This window comes from Chiloscyllium plagiosum, unplaced genomic scaffold, assembly GCF_037043375.1.
Source record: "Chiloscyllium plagiosum isolate Xiang-an unplaced genomic scaffold, Cpla_swu_hap1 HiC_scaffold_12, whole genome shotgun sequence".
In the NCBI taxonomy this organism is placed as follows: domain Eukaryota; kingdom Metazoa; phylum Chordata; class Chondrichthyes; order Orectolobiformes; family Hemiscylliidae; genus Chiloscyllium; species Chiloscyllium plagiosum.
Genome location: NW_028270150.1, coordinates 45,553,515 through 45,563,662, shown reverse-complemented (window position 1 = coordinate 45,563,662; position 10,148 = coordinate 45,553,515). Strand labels below are relative to the sequence as shown.

The following is a 10,148-nucleotide window of genomic DNA, read 5'->3' as shown; positions in this document are numbered from 1 at the left end:
CCTCGGCCCACAACGAGCCCTGCGTACCGACGTCACCACGCACAGTGCCCTACGCGGTGACGTAACATCCGGGACCGCGGTACGTGTTGACGCAGGCCCTTCCTGCAGCGCAGCGTGAGCCGGTTAGCGTGGTAATGTTAGTGCTCGAGAGTGTCTATTTGTAACCGGCAGTGAGTATTTATTTAAATATTAAAATTATTTTAATAGTTACTGTCATTAATATATTGTAATGTGATCGTCAGAATTGCTCGGCTTCGTTCACACCGCTGTGAACGGTCAACGGTTCTTTAGTTGACCTGCATTATTGGTCATTAAGGTTTGTTGAAAGATACTGGTTTTATTTATTTCATAAATTTATTTTTTTTACGTGAGGGCACCGTACTAGAGACGATTCTGTAATGTGAGATACTGTTAAGGCATTGATATTTATACAAGTTTCAATTTGGACTTGGATGAGATGGCTGTGGTATACAGTAATTACTGGGGAGTAAACTATTTTTAAAGATTGGAACACTCGGGGGGGCTGGAAGATCTCCTAAACAACCACAGCAAATACCCAGTGGATTATACAGCTTTTGAATGAACCTTGAGTGCAACTCACCTGGAACTTAAAGTAAATTTGAATGTCCCTATTTACTTTACTTTAAAGTAGACAAACACGGTAGGAATCACTTTGTAATCTTGTGTTTTACGATCTTATACTCCACAATCACCTGATGAAGGAGCAGCACTCCAAAAGCGAATGCTTCCAAATAAACCTGTTGGGTTATAACCTGGTGTTGTGTGATTTTTAAGTCCCATACTGGCGCCTCCAAATCATTTGTAATCTTCATATACGTGCAGAGATCTGTTCAGATTGTGCCTGATTTAAATCGTCGGAAGGGAGTAAATTCTACCTTTATATTAACAAAGTTTTCAAAGTGTAGTTCTATGTTGTTCTGGAGTAGTATTAATTCTGATGTGAGGTGATCTAAGCCAACTTTCCATAAATACTTTGCATCAATCTTCACAGTACTAATAGCATTCCAACATCATTAAATATTCAAGGGACAGAAGGAGGAGAGAGAATAAATACAATAACTACCACTAGAAGAAAAAGTGTTAGGAAAACTCATGGGACTAAAGAGTGATAAGCATCCTGAACCTGACAGGATAGATCCTCAGATATTAAAGGAAATAACTACAGAGATAATGGATATATTTGATAGTAAATGTCCAGCAATCCTTACATACTGGAGAAGTCCCAGAGGATTAGGAAATTGCCAATGTAGCATCTTTATCTAGAAAGGGAAGGAGTCAAAACCAGGTAACTGTAGGCCAGTTAGCTTGATGTCTGTTATTGTGAAAATGTTAGAATTTATTATGAAGGATGTGGTAACAGAGCATTTAAAAATGCACAAGATGATCAAGCGGAGTCAGCATGGCTTCATGGAGAAATAACTAGCTGCCTCTGTGGAGAAAAATAGATATTATTTCAAGTCAACATGGGTGGAAGATTCTGATTAAAGGCCACAAATGGTAACTCAGTTTCTCTTCCACAGTTGATGTTTAACCTATTGAGAATTTCTGTTCTTTTCTCTTTTATTGGGACTTTATTAAATTTTAAGTTTTTTTTAAAGCATTTACCTTATATTTATGCTTCTTGATCTAATGACTTGTAGATCAGTTCTGATCAATCATATTCTAACAATTCATTCTATCTCTCTGATTCTCACTTACACTTTTCCATTTCCACTGAAGTCTCAAATATAACCTCCACAATCCCTATTAACTTTTCATTGAACTGACGGTACATTTTTGGAACTGCTTTATTACTTTTCCTAAAGTAGGATGCTTGAAATTGCAACTGTCACAATTTTTGCGTAAAATGTCAAAATTTGTTTATACAATTTGAGAAAGAAATATTGAAATTGTCCAGTCATTTCAAGAGTAGGAGAAGACCATCTGCTTATTTAAGTTCAAAGCAATTTAAAGAGGCAATTAAGAGCATGAGAGCTGAGAATTTAATAAAAGCTGTAAAGTCCTTTTATAAAATCTTAAAAGTTAAAGTAGAATAAGAGTCCTATTGTAATTGAGCTTTCAAAGTTACCTCTGAAGGGAGACAGTTTTTGTGTGTTTCCAAAGTGAGATGAGAGGAAAAAGAAGACAACTTACAAAATATTCTTATTTCACACACAGGTCCTAAAATATTAAAGCGTTATTTGACCTATGCAAATTTAATGCAACCACTTGAGTTTCTGAAAATGAATCAATTATGTAATGTTAAGTAGAAAAATACACATTTACATCAATTGTTAATTTGCTAAGCACTTAAATTCCACAGAGTCTGCAAAACTACTGCCAAGATGCTTTTGGCCTTTTAAGCCCCATAAAAGTAAATTTAACTAGTTCCAGTGCAATACTTGCATTTGGTTTAGTTTACTTGACAAAAAGAGATGGTAACTTCTTATTAGTGTGGCAAACCTCACATTTTATTATCTTGTGTTGTAGTTTAACTAAACATAAATGCTAACTTCTTTATTACTATACAAAATAATAATGGGTTCTAAAGTCATAAAACTCTATTAAGGTGGTCTTACATGTATAGAAATTAACAATTCTTCAATTATGTATTTTGTGCCTCTGCTTTTGTACTTTTTTAAGTATTTCTAAAATTTTTGCTCTTCAGTATTGTCAAAGGAACAATATTATCTTAATTTCCTCAGGTGAATTAACATTGTGCTGGTCTGCTGGATCAATCCTTGATGCAACCTTTTGTCTGAAAATTGCACCAATCTGTGAAGCGGCACGACCCTAAAACAGGGGTGGGTTGAAGGATAATTTCTTCCTTTAGTTATTTGTTGCATTCATTATATTAAAGATTGTCCGTTTGCTACACATAGGAAATAGACTTTGGGTTGAAAGAAGTCCTCCTATGTCCACATGTTGATAATGGGATGGATGAACCTTCATCTGTTGCCAAAGCCTTGCATGAACCTTCTCTGGAATATACATGAACCTTCTCTGCATTATCCGCAGTTTATCTTGTTATGGATTTTGTTGGACTGCATTTGACTTTGTACCATTTACAATTTTTTATGTATGTCTATTTAGATAAATACATTGTTATGATGCATTGAAAGCTTGTTGATTATATTTAGGGGGAGGTGAAGACCTTGCAATATTATCACGAGACTATTAACCCAAAGACCCCAGGTAATGTTTGGGATCCGGGCTTGACAGAAAATGGCATTTGAATTCAGTAAAAGTCTGGATTCAAGTGTCTAATGATGACCATGAAACATTGTTGATTGTCAGAAAGGCCATCTGGTTCACTGATGTCCTTTAGGAAAGGAAACCACAATTTTAGACCATTAGACATAGGAGTGGAAGTAAGGCCATTGGGCCCATTGAGTCCACTATTCAGTCATGGCTGATGGCATTTTAATGCCACTTACCCGCACTCTCCCCATAGCCCTTAATTCCTTGTGAGGTCAAGAATTTATTAATCTCTGTCTTGAAGACATTTAACATCCCGACCTCTACTGCGCTCCGTGGTGATGAATTCCACAGGCCCACCACTCTCTAGTTAAAGAAGTGTCTTCTCATTTCCATTGTAAATTGACCCCCTCTAATTCTAAGGCTGTGCCCACAGTTCCTAGTATTCCCGCCTAATGGAAACAAATTCTCAGCGTCCATCCTTTCTAAGCCGTGCATTATCTTGTAAGTTTCTGTTAGATCTCTCCTCAACCTTCCAAACTCTAATGATTGTAATCCCAGGATTCTCAGCCATTTATCGTATGTTAGGCCTACCATTCCAGGGATCATCTGTGTGAATCTCCGCTGGACAGTAATTTTACCTGGTCTGGTGTACATGTGACTCAATAGCAATTTGGTTGAATCTTAACTGCCCTCAGGGATGGGCTATAAATGCTGGCCTAGCCAGTGACACCCACATTTTATGAAATGATTCCAAACTAATACGGTATACATATGTAGAGGAAACCCTGTTACTAATGCACCCATATGGTGTATAAACTCATTCAAAATTAATTATGCCACATTTTAATAATAATCAAAATTTAATTGTATTAATAAGAATTGTATTTTGTGGCTAAGTATTGATGAACTTTGTTTTTAAAATTTAGAATCTGTGGCATGCCTTGATTAGATCTGTGTAAAATTAGCTGTTATTCTGCATATTACTATCTGTATTGGCATTTGCTACATTGCTCCCCTGGAGATAATTTTATTGATGGCTGAGAAGTAAGGCATTTTTATCTTCTAATAATTATTTTTTGTGTTGAGTACTGAAGCAATGTCTGCCCAAGGATGTTCAATACTTATAGCTTTCAAACCAGTCTCTGTGATTTCTAGGGGTTTGTCTTCCCTGATGGCTTTGGCATTCTGATTTTAGTTTGTTTTTAGGTGGATTTTCTGCTCCTGATGGCATTGAGCTTGAAAATGAAAATTGCACTTAAGCACAGTGTTGGCATATCTCAAATCCTTTGACCAGAATTCAATTTTGGACAGGGGGTTCATGATCTAGCTCCTGCCTCACCATCAGTTGAGATGTTTAAGTGACCAAGTGATTTTGCTGGCTGGGCAAGCATTTGTTGCCCATCTCTGTCACCCCTGAGAACGTGTTGGTGAGCTGCTTCTTGAATCACTGCAGTTCATTTGGAATAAGTAGATCCACAATGCTGTTAGATAGGAAGTTCTGGGAGTTTGACCCAGCAACTCTGAAGGAAAGGCAATATATAATTCCAAATTAGGGTAGTGAGCAGTGTTCCCATGTATCTGCTGTCCTTGACCCTCTCGCTGGTGGTGGTTTGGGAGGTTACTGTCGAAGGACTTTTCATGAATTTCAACAGTACATCTTGAGGTTGATACACACTGCTGCTACTGTGTGTCGGTAGTGCATGAAATGAATGTTTGTGGATGTAATATCAACTGAATAGGTTGTCAAGAACGGTGTTGAGCTTCTTGAGAATTTTCAGAACAGTGCACATCCAAGCGAGTGGAGGTTATTATATCATATTCCTGACTTGAACCTTGGAGATGGTGGTCAGATTGTGGGCCATCAGAGAGGAAGTTAGGCACCTCAGTATCCTGTTGTGATGCTGCTGGACTGAGATGATTGGCCTCCGGTATCCACAGACTGATATGGCTCCAACCAATGCAATGTTTTCCCCAATTCCCATTGAATTTTGTTCTCCTAAGACTCATGATACTCTTGGTCAAAAGTTGCCTTGATTTCAAAGGTAATCGCAGTTGTCTAAATGAAGTATGTAATAAGTTCTGCAATCAGGTTGTCCAGGCAGAACTCAAAATGAACGTTGATGAGCAACTTGCTGCAGAAATGTGCTTGACAGCACTATCAATTTTAACATTTATTTCTTAACTGATAATTGAGAGTAATCTGATGTGTGATATTTGACTGGATTGGATTTGCGAAGCTTTTTATGGTCTGAGTGTGCATATGCAATTTACCACTTGTGTGGGTAGGTGCCATTGCTACAACTTGGCTAATAGTGAAAAAGGTTGTGGAGCTCAAGACTTCAGCTGTTGGTAGTGCAGATAACCTCATTATATTCATTCTTGGATGTGGGTGTTGCTGGCTCGGCTAGCATTTATTGCTCATCCTTAATTGCCCAGATGGTAGTTAAGAGTCAGATGTAGGCCACAACAGGTAAGGACAGCAGGTTCCTTCCCTAAAGGGCATTAATAAAACAAATACATTTTTCCAACAATCAGCAATAGGTTCTTAATCATTATTAGACTGTTAAATTCCAGATTTTCTTTTGTCAAATTCATATTCCATGATTTGCCAAATTGAGATTTGAACCTGAGTGTCCAGAGCATCACATGGATATGTGGATTAATAGACTAACAACAATAATACAACTGAGCAATCGTATGGTGTCAACATGTTGGAGGGTGTCCTCCATGTGAAGCTGGGACTATCCTCAAGGACTGGTAATTATATTCCTTTGTTGTGTTTTTTTAACACAGAATTATCAGTGTCATGCTGGATTGCTAAGTAGTGTAAGTTTAATATATTTGGAAATCTTGAATAGTTTTGCTGAACTGACAAATTTATTTTGTGCAGTTGCAGAGAACCTTATGTACACAATCCAAGCAATAACGTGGCTGCTGTCATGTGGTATAATTCTGATGCTTCATTCATTAGTATAGTAGCTGTTAAGTTTTAAAAATCATTCATAAGACATGGATGTCACAATATTTATTGCCTATCCCTAAATGCCCAGAGGGCAGTTGAGACTCATCCACATTGTTGTGCTTCTGGTTGCGTGGTCACCATTAGACTCTTAATTTGATCCTGGAAATATTGGATTATGTGCACTATAAGTGGGATTATGTCTATGTTGTTTTTGAAAACTACACAGAAACAAGAATTAAACAATTTGAGTTTCATTATTAAGAATCTGTATAAAGTTTACAGGCAGTCCTTGGGTTGAGAACAGGTTCCGTTCTTGATTCCATTTGCAAGTCAAATTTTAAGTCAATATAGTAGAGGACAATATAAAGGAGCTATTCATAAGTACAGGAAATGTTCATATGTCAGTCTTTAAAAATGCATCCCTGTGTGGGATTGTGCTCATAAGCATCAGGGTTTGTAAATTGGGTACCTCCTGTAATGACTTGATAATCCTTCAGGGTGGTATAACCTTCTTGGTATACCAAAACACTGATATTGCACTCATTGTGTCTACCGTGGATGCACTTGAAGCGATCTTTTATTTATTTATTTATTTGTTTATTTGTTTATTTATTTATTTATAGAATTTATTGTCATGTGTACTTTTACAAGAAAAATAAAATGAGAAGTGTTATAAATCACTCTACCGTGGTGCCTATATTAATGACAGAAGTCGTAAGTAAATTCATAAATAACAATAATAGTAAATTTAAGACGTAAGTTAATCAAAATCCATTTAACAATTCCTGGTCTCTGAGGAAGCTGATCAAAAGATTGTTGTCCAACAATTGGAAATTTTGAAACGTCGTTGGTGACTTTGAGAAATTCCTTGCACATCCTCTTTGTCTTCTTGATGTCATTGTTGATCCCTGGCCAATACATGGTATCCTGTAGAAGGCAGTCTGAATTGCTCCGTGCCAGTATGTACCTGATATAGCTCTGATTATACTTCCTAGCAAAGAGCTTGATGCATTTAATTATACCTTTTGAAATACCTAGTTCTGTATGGCCAAAAATGTGTGTGTGACTGGCATCTCTTATATCATGTCACACCATCCTTCGATGATAATTTTCCATTGTGCATACAGTCGTGGATCATTATCTGCTTCCTGAAGTTTGTTGACTTTAAGTACACCCTCCAATTTGATATCCATAATGTCTATTTGTAAATCTTGTGAAATTTCTGCATTCATATTTGGACTTAGTAGTCTGCTCACTGTATCAAAAATAAGGATCTTTGTACCAAGTTTGTAACAGCAATGAAGTCATGGCCCATATTTTTTTTTAAGAGTTTGTTGCAGTCTAGTGGTGCACTTGTCAGTGGTTTGCGTCAAATCATTTTCAGTTGTTTATGATAAGTTTCTGTTGTGAATTGCTTACCAGACTGGTATGGAAACGTATGATACTGATTGCCAGAACAAGTGTTTCATGCTTTATGTTGGAATAATTTGGTTTTACTTGTGATAGACTATTCAATCTAGATTTGCTATTTTGACAATGCATGCTGTAATTTCTTTGAGATACATAACTTCCAGGATTGTCATCTTTCAGAGGTCAGAGAAGTGTAAGATGCAAGTTCTGCTGACGATGTTTGTTTGAGTGATTTGAGCATGTGTTGATTGTCCTGCTGCCATACACATGGTGTGTTTTCCTTAAGAGTCGTCTTAATAACTAAACTTTTTGGTGGGCATGGCCTTGGAAGTTAAAAACAAGAGACATTTTTGGAGGTTTTTTTGAGTAGCTATGTGATGTCCTGCACATTTGCCTGGTTCAGGGCAGATACCATAACCTGAGAAGATCTGGCCTATATTCGCCTGATAACTTCAACAAACAAAATAAGTCCTTTATGGTGAGTGACTATCATTATTGAGTATAGATTTTGGTCTTCCCTTTTTTAGTTTTATCCATCACGGCAATATCATCACCAATACAGACATTTCTAGGAATTTTTTTTTATCATGCCATCCGTATGCTTCTGGAAGAAATGTTGACTGACAGTCTAAAGGTTCGTCTCTGGAATGAATATGGTGTTTTAATGATAATGATTTCTTGAGGTTTCTTTGCAAAATGAACCAACCAATATCTATGCACGACATCCAGCGTAGAAAATAACTTGGCTTTTGTGAATTTGGGATTCAGTTCTTCAAAGTTGGAATTTTGTTTGGGCATCACTTTCTCTAAAGATGAAGATGCCTTCTGTTGGCTAGATTGTGCCATTTTCTTTAGCACTCCTGTAATTTAACTGCACCAGTCTGTACTGATGTACACAATGGATATTATCTTAATGTTCCATATTGTCCAACTCACTCTTGAGTTTTCTTTATGTCAGCCCTGTGCTTTCTAGAAGGATTATTGGAATTGCACTTTTCTGAAGTGCACAATAGCATCGACTTTGACATTTCCTATGGCATGAGTGTATTGTTGCAAGATTTGACAAGCTCAATGCAATTATTTCTGCCCTGTTGTGCTGTATCTTCACAATGTTAAGTTCCATACACAATGATGGTCCTACTATTGGTGATTCATTTGCATCCATTAGATAGAATACTTATGGTTTCCATGTGTGGTAACTGCACTGTACCAATGCATTCTGTGCAGTGACGCATTATATGTAGTCATTTTGCTGTTGTAGATTGTATAGTTGACTTCCAATAATCCATCTACATATCCTTAAATGCTGACTGTCTGGTGGGATGTTTTCATTAGCTCTCAACTTTGAGAGCATACGTTTACCAATTTTCTTATACCAATATAGTGGCAAAAGCTTCAATCTGTTTGACTTTGTCCATTTTCTTTTATTAGAGGTAGTTGCAGTCTACCCACATACCCACAACCATGCAGTCTGATAGGCTGGGCCAGCATATCTTGCCTCTCCCTATCTGTCCTGAAGAAGGTGGTGGTGGGCTATCTACTTGATTTGTTGCTGTCCTTGGGCTATAGGGACAATCACAGATGTTACGATCAGTGTTCCAGGACTTTGACCCCGCAACAGTGAAAGGAATGGCGATTATAGTTTCAAAGTAGGCTGTTGTGTGACTTGAAGGGGAACTTGCATAGTGATGTGCTTCTGGGACGAAATTGTTATATTCAGTATGTGGAAAGCATGTTCACCTTTTGCTCTGAGTCTTTACCTGATCATTCTTGCTGCTAACCTTGTATATATGTGTTTGCCTTTATTGCAGGTCTCCAGTGCACTCCCTGTTGTTGCTGCCAGTATGCTGCACATGCTTTTATTTGCTTGTACCCTACTGTAACCTATGGTAGTACTTTTAGAATCAAAGTTTTTGGTTAGATGAGTCCAGTATCATTTTGAGCTATCTGACTTGAAAAGATCTTGGAATACAGAGCAGTGTTTCAGTGGGTGTAAAGCACGTAACCTGCTTTCGGCATCTTGGCTGCTAAGCCAGTACCAGTAACTGTACCTAATGCTTGTGGATGATGTTGTCTGGCTACACTGGCTTCCTTATTTTTGCCCTCTTTTAGCAGTCTGTCAATATCATCTTCTTTCTCCAGTTAATTCTTCGTGTAAGCATCAAAGTTATGACCAGCTCCATTAGCTGCTTGAATAGCGCAACCTTTAAGAAATAGTCGTCCTTGTCTCTGTAACAGCACCACTGACAGACTGATCAATTGATTCTTATAACTGTTGACTGCAAGACATCAGTTTTAGATGGTGAAATCTAATGTTCACTTGTACACAAAGCTGATCCTCCAGCATTTCTCCCAGAAGGGGGGTCTCAGGTAACCATCAGAGACTTGAAATGTTGACTCTAAAACCTGTTGTTTTCAGTGGAGATCTTTATTTTTATCCCTGTTGCTTATCGGGTTTTGCAACAGCTAAATCTAAAAAGCAACGGTCCTCCTTTTGCTTAAAAACACAAGTTCTGAAAGGATGTCTAATGTTCTAATTCATGCTAGAAATTTGGTTGTCCCCTTCTTGATAATC

General features: G+C 37.5%; 1 protein-coding gene across 4 annotated transcripts in view; it reads left to right on the top strand.

The window, feature by feature from the left end:
- The first annotated feature begins 92 nt into the window (after nucleotides 1-92).
- gtf2e1 (general transcription factor IIE, polypeptide 1, alpha) overlaps nucleotides 93-10,148 on the top strand; it is a 50,373-nt gene continuing 40,317 nt past the window's right edge. The window contains exons 1-2 of one of the 4 annotated variants that reach the window (XM_043700983.2): nucleotides 123-170; nucleotides 2,706-2,804. The gene's annotated coding sequence lies outside the window, so the exon portion shown is untranslated. Of the gene's footprint in view, nucleotides 171-2,705; nucleotides 2,805-10,148 lie in introns of all 4 variants that reach the window. The other 3 variants (XM_043700985.2, XM_043700987.2, XM_043700988.2) reach the window with 3 other exon arrangements.